This window comes from Planococcus citri, chromosome 1 (assembly GCF_950023065.1).
Source record: "Planococcus citri chromosome 1, ihPlaCitr1.1, whole genome shotgun sequence".
Taxonomy (NCBI): domain Eukaryota; kingdom Metazoa; phylum Arthropoda; class Insecta; order Hemiptera; family Pseudococcidae; genus Planococcus; species Planococcus citri.
The window spans coordinates 26,356,245-26,366,896 of record NC_088677.1 but is presented as its reverse complement, the minus strand read 5'-3'; the positions used below and the strand labels follow the sequence as shown (position 1 = coordinate 26,366,896).

Genomic DNA, 10,652 nt, shown 5'->3' with positions numbered 1-10,652 from the left:
TTCACTTTTTCTCTCATGTTTCCAATTTGTCTTTCTAAGACCATTATCTTAGCTGAGGTTTCAGAATCAATCGATGGTATTATTTCTTTTTTTCGCGAGTTTTTTGGCTTTTTGGACAAATTTTCAGCATTCACAATTCACATCACTCGACTTATTGTTTTTCAGGTCGAATATCCTATATAAGGAAGTACATTAAACTTGTGTCTTTCTTTAGTGTAAATTCAAAATTGGCTCTTGTTAATGAAATAAAACTCGCGCTTTTACTTTTTAGCGTTCATTTCGTCGAGCTTTTCAAGCACGAAGTGGGGGTGCTTGAAAAGCTTCGCGAAATGAACGTCAAAAAGAAAAGGCGCGAGTTTTTATTTCACAAGAATTACTCGTACCTACGATTCTCGTTACCATTTTCCATACTCATATGGTATTGTTGTTGAGTTAACCCGGACACCTTCTCGTACGTGGGATGAATTTGACGATGGAATTAGGAAACTTTCGTTGCATCTTGTTCGAATTTCGATTAAAATGAATGCGGCTAGGAGATTTTTTTATGCCAAAATGAGAATTGACATCTCACGAATGAATGAAGATTGTACCTACTTTAAATGACTCACTTTTGATATGACGTGTGAAATCTTCCGAAAATGAATTTTTCATGGTAACAGAGGTAACACTGAAGTAATTGAAAAGGTACTTTTTATCTTTTAAAAAAATGAGTATTTTCAAAAACAATTAAAAATTAAACATCGGTGGATAATGGTAAAAAACTGAAAAAAATTCATCTTTTGATTGAATGTTCAGAATGCATCATTTTCTTTCCAAGTTGAAAAAAAAACGAAACAATTCAACTTGTATTTTGAAATAAATCTAACGTCAGAATAAATCCAAAAATTGATAACTACAATTTTTCGATCAGAATCTAAAATAATGCTCACAGTTTAACTTGCCAAAAAGTTCTTGTAAATCCAAAAAATTTCTAATCCCAGTCGTTTTCGATTTTTTGTTACCTATTTTCAAGGAGGTTATGTGCATTTTACAGTTTTTTTCTCTCGTCGTTTCTCTACATTCTCTTAATTTGAAACAAATTCTTTTTCGAATCAACCGCTTTTGCGTGCATCTTTTCGCATCTGCTCTCCATTAGCTAGAAACGTAGATTTAAAACACGAAGAAAATAATTAACTCGAATTATTAAATACTTGTTTGTAACTACTTGATGTACAAAGTTCAAAAATGAAGTAAGAAATTCACGTTTCGAGTTAGGTATACCTATCGAGTTTGTTCGAACGTAATTATAGAACTTTTAAAAGCTTGGCGCACTGATTGAAATAAATCATCGAGTGGTTTACTGGTTTCCATGTTTTCGTTGGTTGAGGTATAAGTAAGTAGGTACTTGGTATATTCCAAGTGGAATACTGTAGAAACAGCTAAAGGGGACAATATTAATTGGGATTTGTTATCAAGAGATTACTATAATCTCCCTAGATCTACTTGATTTTTAGTTTTTGTATGACCAAATTGATCTGTAGGTATCACAAATAAGTTTTAAAAATAAATTCTTTATTATCACCTGGATTACTTTTTGATTTCGATAAAACTCATTTTATTGTTAGGTACTCGTTTAAAATAATTCCTAATATAAACTTCAATTTAAAAGATATTTCACAGTAGGTGCTAGGTACCTATTTGTTAGAGGTTCTGTAGCCAGGTTGTAAAATGTCACACGTCTGATTTTTAACACGAAGTCTCGAGTTCATCGTTATCATTTCTATAACTTTTTACAAACAAGTACTTTCATTATCGAGAAATTTAATAAGCCACTATTCATCGAGTTCGTGAGAAATATTTGAACTGAAAAAACTTCTCACTTGTAACTTGAGAGACAAACGAACTGGGTAAAAGTTCGATATGGAAGATTTTTTTTCTATATGTGCTCTTATAGGTTCGGATTCCCTGGAGAATGTAGGTAGTGGTTAATTTTGTAAAATGTATTATAGGTTAGGTTGGACTCACTTATGTATGGTGTACTTTTGGGTACGTGTGATAATTTGTAACCTTACACAAGACTCAAATATGTACTCATTTTTTTTGTTTCAGAAATTTATTGAATAGTCAAAAGAAGTATGTCAGATTTTTGGTGTCATTTTGATTGAATGGATTTTGTAAATCAGTTGCAGTTGAATTGTTTCCTTGAAAGGTAGACTTAAACTTATTCTGTATTTTTCAAATACTAATATTTAAAGGCGATTGAATAGCCAAAGTTTGAATGAATTTTTGACCATAGAAGTAGCCAAGGAGTAGTAGATACATCAAAAATTGGACCAAATTTGGTCTGATGAGTTTTGGTTCAAATCCTCTCTGCATGAAGAAACTTTTTTTTTTTACTTCTCAAAACATGAATTTTTGAATGATTTTGGCCTCGCTTCACTCGGTACTATTTGCTTTTCTTTTTCAATTTTGAATTTTTCAAAAAAAGAAAATCATCATTCGAATTTCATCGTCGACATATTTTTCTCCCAAATGTCGTTCAAGATTTTTTACTAAATTTTTGTATATATTTTTTTTAAATTCATGTTGAAAAACGTTTTGCATTTGCTCAATTTCATTACAATTAGCAAGAATCTTAAAGGTGAAAATAAAATCAAAAATTGAAATGATAAATCGACATCCGCTTGCTTGAAAAAAATCTTGGGATGTTTGATGATGATGAATGTAAAATTTTGCCTCTTCCACTCCCCATCCCCCTCTTGATAAATCCCAAGTGTTTAAAACCACCACCGATCAATTTCGATGGTCGATAAAAATTAGGATAGGGCCAAAATTTCTGCTTTGTACCTCAATTTACCTAGTTAATTTTGTTCTTTTGAAAAAAAATTTGATTTGAATCGTGGTTTTTTCAAAAATTTTCCAAAAATCGAAAAATGAAATTCAGTGGTTGAAATTTGGCTCAAGGGTGTACTTAAATCCAATTTCCTAATCATGCATCTAAATGTATTTATCGCATTGTTTTCTTGAAAACCTAATTGACATCGATGTATCTTATTCTTATAAAATTACTGATCGCAGTTCCTGACTGTGGAGGTGTGATTGGTTTCATCACGACACCGAAATAGAAATATTCGTATCAAATAGGTACGTATCGTAATCCGTTTAAGATTTGAAAAAAAAACCTGAAATACGTATCTATAACCAAACTAATCATGAGAATAAGAAACACATTGCACATTTCATTTCACTCTATAGATAGAGTACGTATTTAATTTCAGATACGTACTATAAATACCGAGAAAATGATTTCTACTCGGAATAGAATTAATCCAGTTACCTGTATAAGTGCAAGAGTGAACTTATACTAAATTTAAATTGACATTTTGTTCCCTTTTTTTTTTTTGTTTGAAAAAAAACATTATAAGGAAAAATCACTCGTAGTCAGTATACCGATGATAGAAGTGCGAAATCAATAGCAAAGATTCCCCATTAGAGCATTATAAATTGTATAACGATGTTATCAAATAATGTATTAATTTTTTTACACCGATTTAACGCGGAAAAAAGGATACCTTGCACTTACAGATGACAGATAGAATGAAAAAAAAAAACGCCGAATAAACATATATTAGTATACGATATACGAGGGGGCGAATCAATCGCTTTTATAATGACTTTTTTTGCCTGTAGATATGGTTAAAAAGCTCGCCTCGTCGTATGTTCATTGTCCACATTAGTCACGTATGGTATAGCGAATCATATAAAAAGAAGTTTTTTTTTTTTTTATTTACGATATATTAACTTAAGGGTAAATCGTATATATTTATTGAACCATCATCAACGATTGGTTAGTGGCTGTAATAAATAGAGAGGAAAAACGACGAAACGAAAAATATTTGATTTTCGTTTTATTGTTGGCGGTGGGTTTTTTGGCCTATGAGAAATACACTTTAGTAATGTATTGTGTCCTGGTCGTTTAGTCGAGAATAAATCTCTAACCATAGATATCATTTTACTTTCAAATCTATCGTCAATTTAGTCTATTCGGTTGTTTGAAATTCAGTCCTACATTTATACTTAGGCTATATTAAGGTTTAAGAATGAGCGGAAAAAGAATCATTTGTTGATGTCCCCTCCCCTTTTTTCTGCTTTTCCGGTCGTATAATATGTAAAGGTTTGTTTGATGGAATCAAAGCTACCTATCTACCTACGGTTTGTCCAGCGAATGATATCATCATGTTTTTATTATTACGCCTGCAACGTGGAAGTTTTTTTTTTTGAAATGAAACACAGTTTGAGTTGGTAAATGGTTTGCATATTTTTATTTTATTTTATTCTATGGTTTACCTCGAACGAGAATAATAATTAAAAAACTGACGTTTCAATTTTCCCAACACCGATATGTACATATCTGCATTCAAAGAACTGTCTGTTGCAATTAAACATTTCTAATGTATTTTCACCCTGCCTATCAACGTTAGCATACCTATCTCTATGTAGATGTGGTTTACATTTCGTCAAAGACCGCAATTTGGTAACTTTTTTTTTGTTTGTTTGAATGCGAATTATGTAAATTGCATACCTGCGTTTTTAAATTTTTCCTTTCCTATCCAATCAACTCGTTTTTGGTGGCTTTGGAAGGTGGGAAAATGTGATGAAAAATCAACGAAATGAAAACGAGTTGTAGGTAATAAGAATGAAGGTGAATTTAAAAATCGAAAAAGAATTCAAAATTAGGTGCTTGTTGATGGGTATTTTGAAAAAGAGGTTAATTGGCAAAGAGTAGATCAAGTAGATGAGGCACCTTACAAGGGAATATTTTCAACTCGTGTTCTCCGATTTGAACGAAATCAAGATAGATCGAAAAAGCATAGTGCTTAAGATCATTTTAAAATTTTTGGCAAGTTTTTGAAAAATTGGAAAGAAAACTTTTTAGGGCGATTTTCAAGCTTTTTTTATGAAAAATAATTTTTTTGGAGCAAAGTGAACCAGTTGTGTATAATTCATTCAACTCCCAAACATCAGCATAAACATATTGTAGGCCATTTTCGAGCCAACGACGATTTCTTAATTTTCTCCAGAAATTCCAAATCCAACTGGGAAGGGCCAAAAATTTGAGTTTTTTGACCTTTTTCTCGAATTTACGAATTGATCAACTGTTCACTTTTGAACTGGAATTCCAAATTGTTGATGTGTGGGAGTTGAATTGAAAAAACTATTCTTATTGGTTCATTTTGCTCAAATAAAATTATAATTCTTGGAAAAGTTTGAAATTGCTCTTAACGCAGCTTTTTTGAATTTGATAATTTTTCAAAATTTTGTCAAAAATCCAAATTCCATTTGTCAAAAGTTCCAAATAATTTCGTTTTTAGATAAAAATTGACCTACTTTTTTTACAAAAATCCCAAAAAGAATATTTTTTGTCTAAAAATTGCATAAAAGTCCTCCTTTTTTTTGCCTAAAAATTGCAAAAATGTTTCACTTTTTAATCGAAAAATTGACCTAAAAAAGTCTCCAATTTTCAACAAAGATTGCAAAAAGTCCCATTTTTTGCCAAAAATTGTCAAAAATTCTCAATTTGAAAAAAATTCAAAAAGTTTTACTTTTTCCCGAAAATTGTTCAAAAGTCTTGCTTTTGCTTAAAATGCTAGCTTTTGAGCAATTGAAAAGGCTCGCTTTCTTATCTTAGATCAACTGTTGAGGATTTTGGGTACCTACACGAAAAACGAAAAACGAAAATTGAGAATAAAAATAAAAACTACCTAATTGAAAAAAATCGTCAAAACAATGAAGAAAAAATTGCTAAGGAAAAACTGAGCTTTTCGAAATCAATGTTCCAATGTTAATTCATTTAACTGATAGATTATTTTGAAAATTCACCATTTCACTAACGTCCAAAAAAATCAACATGATTTTTTTTCCTTTATCTCAAAATAGGCTAAATAAACGAATAAATAATTTTTTTTATAATTTAGTATTCAAATTTGATAAAAATTGAAGGCATATTTTTCTATACACCAAATAAAAATTGAACACTCCACCCATTAACATTTTGCAATTCAAACATTGGCCAGAATAGAAAATAAAAAAAACAAAAACAAAATATTTCAAAATAATCGCTGATTTGTCTCGGTCTAAGTTTCCTCAAAATGCTGTTCGCTAATTAGTTGTCGTGAGAAATGAGAAAATTTCACGAAACAATTTCAATAGAGTTCTACCTCTTTGGAGAACCCTAAAAATCTCGCTTTTCCAAAAAATATTGTCAATAAATGTAATATTTTTATCAATAATTCCCAAAAATTTGCTAATTCTTGCTAAAGTTATCACATTTTTGTTTTTTTAATTTCATTTTTTTTTCAAAAAGTATCCAAAAGCTTCACTATTTGATAGAAATTCCTAAAAAAAAGTATCACTTTTTTGCCAATTATTCCCAAAAAGTCCAGTCTTGCTTTTTTCCAAAAATTGTGGAAAATCTTCGCTTTTTAACGAAGTTTTTAAAAATATATTTTTTTTTTGTAAAAAAATCGAAAGTCTTACTCTTTTTTAAAAATTGATTTAAAGTCTCACATTTTTGCCAGAAATTTCCAAAAAAAACTACTCCTTTTGTTAAAATTATCAATCTCTTTTATTCTGCCAAAAATCGGGGTTTTCGCTAAAAATTGCAAAAATCCTTAGGCCTACATTGCTATCAAAAAATTGTCAAAAAGTCTAGATTTTTCACGGAAAAGTTTCAAAATAGTTCAACTTTTCAAAGTTAAAAACCAGAACTTTTCAATTCGTAATGTTTTGATTTTTTCTTACATTAAAATGTTTTTCTCGCGTTTTGTCACTTTTTTGGTTATTTTTTGATTACTTTTTCGAGCTTTTTTGATCCCTAAAGTTACTTTTTTTTGAAAAAAATTGAGTACGAGCCCTGTGACGATTTCGAGTGTATAATCATTTTTATGGAAAATTTCAAGCATAAAGATGAGTTTTAGGCTGTTTCATACTGTATAGTCTGCGATTAAAGAAGAAAACAAAATTTATTATTCAAAGTGTTCCTTTTTTTACGCGTATAATTCGGATGGTTTGTGAAATGTGTCAAAATTCGTAAATATCTGGCAATTCGCTCGGTCAACAGGTAGGGAGCTATAAACTAGGTGACCACTCGGTGCTTTGAATTATAAATGATGAAATTTTATCGTCTAAATCTATACGATGGACTGTTTGTTGAAATGGAAAAGAAGTTGATGAAATCAATAGATTTGCGTAATTGAAAACTCAAACTTGATTATGGAATTTACTGCACGTTGCGATGATTTTGTAATTATTACGATGAATTTATTAATAGCGTTTTAAATTGAGGTAATTGTGTCTGTGAAGAATTGGTTAATTTTTTTAATATTTTTATATCGAATAATTTCATAATTTTTCATTTTTTCTATCATTATAGGTTGGTAATATTTTTCACATCTAAAGAAATAATTATATAGAAAAGCAATAATGAAAATAAATTAAAAAAGAATTATAGGCATTAAAAATTCAAAACATAATAATATTAATAAGTTTATATAACTCATCATGCAATTTACCAAAAAAATATGTAGAAAAAAATTTATGAAAATGAAAAAAAAAGAGAAAAAATTCCAACCAATAAAATAAGATGAAAAATCAACCCTTACCGAGAATCCAGAAATACGTATATTTAAGGAACGCCAATATTGAAAAAAAATATTAAACTATGTACGATCCAAAACAGTTCCAACATGAAAAAGAGATGCGATTGCTTCACGATTTCACGACACAATATATTGTTCGGCTCCCACCTGTTGGCCCAAAACCATCCCTTTTCATTGTACGCTCATAGCGCATAGTAATCCAAAGTCCCTCCCCGTTGTATTTTTTGTGATGCTTCACTTTTCCACCCACATCTGTACTGTACACTTATTAATACTGAGGTGCTGCTGAGGAAATAGTCGGTAAATTGTTTTTACCAAATACTCTCACCGTGTTGATTCATTACACATCTCTTGAAAGTTTAATGTCCGCACGTAGCTTCATTTTTTTTCACTTAAAACGCTACCTACGAAATTAAACTATAGGTAGGTAGGTATGCGTTGTTTTGATAATTATACTCGGTAATTTGTTAATAGAGTATGTTTACTTCTACACTTTGGTATACGAGTATCTACGATGCGAAAAGAATGAGTAATTGTGCTTAGGTATTCTCGAAAACAACAACTCGTGAGTCGTGGGTATATTATGCGCATCATCTTTTCTTTTTCTTTTTTCAAGTACTAGAAGGGAGGATCGAGAGGCTGCGAAAATATACCTAGACCTATCCGTACTACGTAGTATTATGAAAATGTAATACGAATGGCAAAATATTCCATAAATATTGAAGCATTCTTGAACTTTCAATATTTTGAAACATCGAAATCATAGGTACCTACCTGGAATCGGGCACCTACCTATCTATTGTATTGAGCACTGAATCAGCAGAATTTCTGCGGTTTTTTCTCTTCAAATGGCAATAAAATAATAAAAACGAAATGTTTACCTTATCATAAATTTACATTTTAGCCGTATGATTTTCATCTCTTCGTCATATTCTATTTTATTACCTTTCATATTTTCATTAATTTGCATTTCGAAGGATCAGGATTAGAAAAAAATCTAAAATAATTGAATCTTGAAAATTTAATATCGTCGTTGTGAAGATCAAGATTTTTTAGTTGATTCATTCATTTTTGGTGAATCCTTGAAAATTTGGAAATGGCAATTCTGGAGCCCCCAATATAATTTTTGATTTTTCCAGAATTTTTTTAATTTCTAGGGAAAAGGCAGCCATTAATTTGACCCACCTCCAGAGTGTTTTTTTGACGAGCCATTTTTAACTACCTACCCATTTTGTTGTTTTTATGTCTCAGGGAATTATTAACAAATGAAACACACCTTGAGGTGTCAATCAGAAAATCTTTACAGTTGTTAAAACTCATTAATCAAGTTAAGAGTAACCCAGAACTTAGTTTTTAGTTTCCCAAGGTTACTTATACTTAAACGTCTTTTTCTGGAGAAATTCAAAAATTTTCACGCTAGAGGCAGGGCTCCAGAATGGCCGAATATGATGAAATTTGGATCCAAAAATTTATCTGCTGGCAGAAAATTTTGAATTTTTCGAAGTTTTCACCTTATACTTAAGGAAACTTGAATTTGATGACCCACGAGGAACCTTTATAATCCGTTAACTTCGATTGAGCTGAAATTTGGGTCACTGAAAAAGCATATCTCCGGGACCTCTGAACCAAATTTTGAGCTGCCGAAGTTTATTTTTCGTTATTCTATGTAGAAACGGTTTGAAAATGGCAAAGTTTATTCGTAAAAAACTTCCAGATAGCGATCTGAAAATTGGTTCATGTTCTAAAATAATCTCTCCGAATCGATTTCCACCATTTCCTGCCGAAGTTTACTTTTATTCGGCAATTTCAAATCGCTCCAGAAGGGGTTGTGATCAATTTCCGCAACTAAAAAGTAAACCTATACTGTCACAAAATTGAAATTTTGAATCAATCCGCTAATCCGAGGTGGCGAATTAAAAAGAGTCGGTATTTTTTAAGTTGGAAACTTCAAATTTTGAAAAGATCCCAAAATTGTTAATTTTTGCGACAAATTGCTCAGAACTTCTATGCCCATAGCAGACTTATCGAATCGATTGGGATTAGTGGGGGTGAGGGGGAGGGTTTCTCCGGCAATAATAATTTCAAATCGGTCCAAATGGGGCGGCGTTGTAATCAATTTTGATAGCTGAAAATTAAATCCTCTGGGTGGCTCACGTTTAAGGTTTGTCGTTGTTGTGGTCACTCTCCTTTACAGGAGATAGCGTATACTTCCATCTATATTAGACAGTTTCTAGCGTATCTGATAGTTTCTTTCAGGGTCTTACAGGGAGAGTTCGCTGGTCAAGTTTGTTGTTAGCAGCTCAGATTGTTTCCTCCCTCTTGTCGTTCTTCCTTGAATTTTCCCTGTACTGGGTACCTCTCTAGCATGAAAATACCATGTTCTTGTATTTTATGTGCTAAATACTTTAGCTTTCTTGCTGTTCAATGGACTCAGAATCGATAAACATGGTCAAAGTAGAATTCTCCAGTTGGTCGATTACTATCAACTGACAATACTGGCAACTCCATCAAAAAATGGTGTTTTATTCCTCCTAGCGGCCTGGGGTCAAACTAATTTCACCACAAGCATCTGATTTGCTGATTCAAATCTTGCGGATGCATGAGATTCAAACCAGTTATAAAACAACCAATCAGAGCATTTTTGATAAGATTTAGTTTTAATCCAGGCCATCCAGATCGCGCTATTGTTGCGACAAAAACGCTCAATGTATTTTAAATGGAGTTGCCAGTATTGTCAGTTGATAGTATTTGAGTTGGTGGAACAATGGGGAAGAGTGGCAAGCGGAAGACCAAATCTCTACAATAAGAGCTGCAGAACACCAACAAATCACTCGTTCAAGCCCCAGGGAAGTGCAAGAGCTTCAGAGTGAGAAAGCGTATATGTATCAGAGTCTAAAAACTGGCAAATTTGGCTGAGGGAGTAAACCCCAACAGAAAATCCTGGTGGAAGGCAATGGGAAACCAACACCATTACATCTCCCTAGAATTATATAGACATCAATTTAGCAACAGCCC

The 10,652-nt window shown here is 31.7% G+C and overlaps 1 protein-coding gene across 2 annotated transcripts in view; it reads right to left on the bottom strand.

Annotated features, from left to right (window-relative positions):
* The window catches only part of LOC135850096 (uncharacterized), a 47,874-nt gene extending 40,097 nt beyond the window's left edge, over positions 1–7,777 (bottom strand). For both annotated transcript variants that reach the window (XM_065370820.1, XM_065370823.1), the window contains exon 1: positions 7,641–7,777. The gene's annotated coding sequence lies outside the window, so the exon portion shown is untranslated. The remainder of the gene's footprint in view (positions 1–7,640) is intronic.
* Positions 7,778–10,652: the final 2,875 nt, after the last annotated feature.